The following is a 4,478-nucleotide window of genomic DNA, read 5'->3' as shown; positions in this document are numbered from 1 at the left end:
AATTAGGGTTTGTTCAATGCTATAGTAAGCTTCATCATCACCTTCAAATCGTGATTTTCAAAAACGCCCAGAAATGGGAATCCAACATATCACTAGAACCAGCACACCACACACATTAAGAATCCATCATCCATTTTTCTTAAAACACTCTAACAATCATGAATCGAAGCTAAACATATTCACACATCAGATTTCAAGTTAACATATCTTCTAGCATACTTAACCATTTTCATTGATTCAAATTTCAAAATGATTAGCATGGTGTGATCTAACTAAAGCATATCATGGTTTTTGGAATGGTGAGAGTCGAATTTTTACCAAGTTGGAAGAACAGTCGTGTTTCTGATGTTGTTTGGTCTCCAATGGCTGAAACAGGTGTGCTAGAAGGCTTCAAATGATGAATGGTGAAGTTGGCTTGGCTTGAGATAGCTTGAGATGGCTTCAAACTTGGACTGCCATTGATGATGCCTCTTTAAAACAGTAGTGGAAAAGGAGCTTCCAGTTGGGAAAACATGGTGAAAACAAGGTCACAAGGTTGCTTGGATGATGGAACAATGATAACCAAGTCGTGCTCTTTGAAGGTTTTTGGAAGAACTTGGAAAAATGCAAGCAAGATGGATTTTTTAGAGAGAGTGAATTTCTGTGTTATGGCTGCAACTGAGGTTTTCCAATTGACAGAAAATGAGGTTAAAGTCTGCTGTTTGGTGGTACAAAGCATGGTTCATGGATATGTGGGATAGAGTGGTTGAAAAATGTACTTTCTTCCAAGTTTCAAGCAAGTTAGCATGGGCTATGTGTACTGCATAAATTTGACTTTGCAACATGTCTCAAATGCATTTTCAGATCATATTTGGATAGTAGGAATGGTGGGAAATGATTAATTTGAAAAGTCAAAATTCCACTCACTTGAATTTAATTAAGGCAAGTTCAAAAATGCCATTTTGCATGGTGAAGTTTTGGTTCATGAAAATTACATTTTTGGAAATAGGGGATCAAATGTGACTTGTAGGAAAAAACCCCACCAAAATTGGCCAAATGGTTTGAGAGATATGGCCTTTTGAAGTTCAAGAATTTCTGAAAATGATTCGATCATAACTTGCCAACCATACATGGGAATTGAGAGTTCTTGGACTTTTTGGAAATGGGAGAACAAGATCTTCAAATTTCATGTTGGGCAAAAATTCATTTGAAGCTTGTATCATGATGTAAGTTTGAGGATCAAGACTTTCCATTTTGGGTAAGTTTCAGTTACAGGTCCAGTTTCCATTTTTGGAAATTTCTGATCTGGCTTCAAATTCTTCCATGATGGTGTTTAACATGATATATGAGGCCTATTTGGACATGAATGAGACCTCTCAAACCAAATCCCATCATCAAATCACTGATTAAATGGACAGTTGACCAACAGTTGACTTTTAGGGTTTCTGACTGACTGTGCATTGACTGATGACTTCTGAACATCCAATCCTTGACCAAAACACTTCAAATGGATCCCCAAGTCATGTGAACATGTTGAACCAACCCTAGGGCCTTGGCTCCTTGGGAATTGTGCTTGCTTGCTTGACTGACTGATCTCCTGATCAGTTTGACCTAATTTCTTGACTTGCTTGCACTTGAGGCAAAAGAGGCAATGCAATGCTATGCAATGGACCATGATATGCTATGCAATGGACCATGATATGCTATGACCTAATATGAAAATGTATGTACAATGATGGGTGCAAATTTGAGGTGCTACAGCTGCCCCTATTCAATCAACTGGGAACCCGAATGGATGAGAGCAAAGGCTGTCAGACTTTCAGGGTAAACAGGGATTGAATACCAAGAACCGTAGAATTTGCACAAAACAGGGATCCACCAATGGAAACGTCCACTGGGATTTGATATTTATTGCCGGGTATGTATTTTTTGGTTTTGTTTTCAAAGGGTACGGCCACATCCAGACATCACAACGATGGTGAACGGGAACAACAATCACAACTAGATGCCAACGGACAACTAGGAAAAACTCAACGTTCACCAAGACTAACGGAGAGGTAAATCCACAAGGGGACAGGTACAACTAGACGTCATAGGACGAATAGGAAGAACTCGACGTTTATCGACACCAACGGAGAGGAGGAAACTCTACTGGGGAGAGTGAACACAACCAAATCATCAACGGATGATTGGGAAAAACTCGACGTTTATCGACACCAACGGAGAGGAGGAATACTTCTTCGATCTGAGAATCGGAAATTGGCCTGAACGCCACTTCGGTCTGAATACCGGAAAATTGGCCTGAGTGCCATGAGTACATCGACCTGATCGTCGGAAACTCCTTCGGTCTGAATACCGGAAAAAACATAAGTACATCGACCTGATCGTCGAAAACTTCTTCGGTCTGAATGCCGGAAAATTGGCCTGAGTGCCATGAGTACATCGACCTGATCGTCGGAAACTCCTTCGGTCTGAATACCGGAAAAACATAAGTACATCGACCTGATCGTCGGAAACTTCTTCGGTCTGAATACCGGAAAGACATAAGTACATCGACCTGATCGTCGGAAACTTCTTCGGTCTGAATACCGGAAAAACATAAGTACATCGACCTGATCGTCGGAAACTTCTTCGGTCTGAATACCGGAAAAAACATAAGTACATCGACCTGATCGTCGGAAACTTCTTCGGTCTGAATACCGGAAAAAACATAAGTACATCGACCTGATCGTCGGAAACTTCTTCGATCTGAATACTGGAAAAAACATAAGTACATCGACCTGATCGTCGGAAACTTCTTCGGTCTGAATACCGGAAAAAACATAAGACATATTATCTATAGCCGTTAAAACGTAGATAATACACTCGCACGGAAGATTATCCATAACCGGTTTGTAGGTTGTTAGATGGATAAACGACCGAAAAGAAAGGCATCTGGGTACTAGACTAGGTATGCAAAAGACGACCAATCAAAAGGGGATAAAGCTGCTTACTCGGAGCAAGTATCCAAAAGAAAGGGGAAGACCCACTGGGGACAATACTGCTTGATCAAGGCAAGTATCCATAGGGGAAAAGAATATCAATACCGCAAACTGGATACTGATAACTGCAAAGAGGGGATTACATCTACCGGTTAGTAGGCAGAAAACCACGGAAAAGTAACCAGTCATGCATAGGATGAACACACAGGGTTAACTCCAACAAGGGGATGAAAGTGGGATTTTACAACTACCGGCTAGTGGGTAGAAAACCACAAAGATAGGACTTACAACTACCGGGTTGTAGGTAGAGGCCAAAAAAAAAACTGCTGAGGATAAGATGAATGAGTGCCGGTTAGTGAGCGACTATTCATTTATGCCCCAGGGCAGCACAAGAGATAGTCAACAAGAAACCAATTTAGGATCGATCCAAAAAGGCAGGCTGAAATCAAGACTCATCCTAATGAGGAAAGAACTCAATAGGAAAAACCCATCCCATTAGGGAGGGAACGGAAGCAACCGTCATCCACGAGGATGTATCTCAGTGGGGAAATGGCAGGAAAAGATTGACACTTTCTGCTTAAGGGGTAGACTCTACATGGAGAGATCAGACACACCCATATCTGCTTAAGGAAAAAGACCCAAGCTGGCAAGACGCTAACAATTGGGTAGTAACACTGCTGGGGATACCCACTCAACTGAGGAATTACTTGTTGGGAAAACACCAACCTCTCAACCATGCTGATGAACCCAATTCTGAAACCGATCCAATGGCGCGATGCTAAACTCTTTCCAACAACCCAACCTCGGCTGGTCGCCACGGCCTAGGGCTAATGGATATGCTTGCAATGTTGATGCATGAGTTTTTTTCTTGCTTTACACAATGCCCCATGATTATGGAAATGCTATGCACTAATGATGTAATATGCTATGCTTATCTAAATGATGAATGCATAAACACACGTCTCCTTCAGGGACAACACCGGGGAACTCCAGGAACTGTGCTGGGGATCCTACAACCATGTCAACTCCCATCCTGCTGGGGAAAGACAAAACTTTGCTGGGGAAAAACCATCAACACAACCTCTGCTGGGAGGACAGCTTCAGACTTGGAAAACAATCACAAATCCTGCTGGGGATACGGCAACCTTTAGGCTTGCTGAGGAGACACTGATCTCGAATCTGTTATGGAGGTAACACCCTCACACCTACTGGGGAAATACAGCTTATTAGACACGGAACACCTGTCGAGTCGCCGAACAGCGGCATCCAACGTCCACCCATAGTGTCGGCTTTCCTCTTTTACGAACTCCCAGACGCTTCTGGACTTTTCTGCTCCATCATCTTGTATTCCCAATCTCGCCCGTACTCCACGGGGATCGAACTCCTGGTATTCATACAAACTTTCCAATCATCAGACTTTGAAGAGTCTTCTTGATTAACTTTCCAGGATCGTTGTCGTAATCACTCACTGTCTGTTCACCGTTCAACTATCCCTTGCCCCTGATCAGGCTCTGCCGA

Source organism: Lathyrus oleraceus, chromosome 1 (assembly GCF_024323335.1).
Source record: "Lathyrus oleraceus cultivar Zhongwan6 chromosome 1, CAAS_Psat_ZW6_1.0, whole genome shotgun sequence".
NCBI lineage: Eukaryota > Viridiplantae > Streptophyta > Magnoliopsida > Fabales > Fabaceae > Lathyrus > Lathyrus oleraceus.
Note: the sequence above shows the minus strand (reverse complement) of the source record.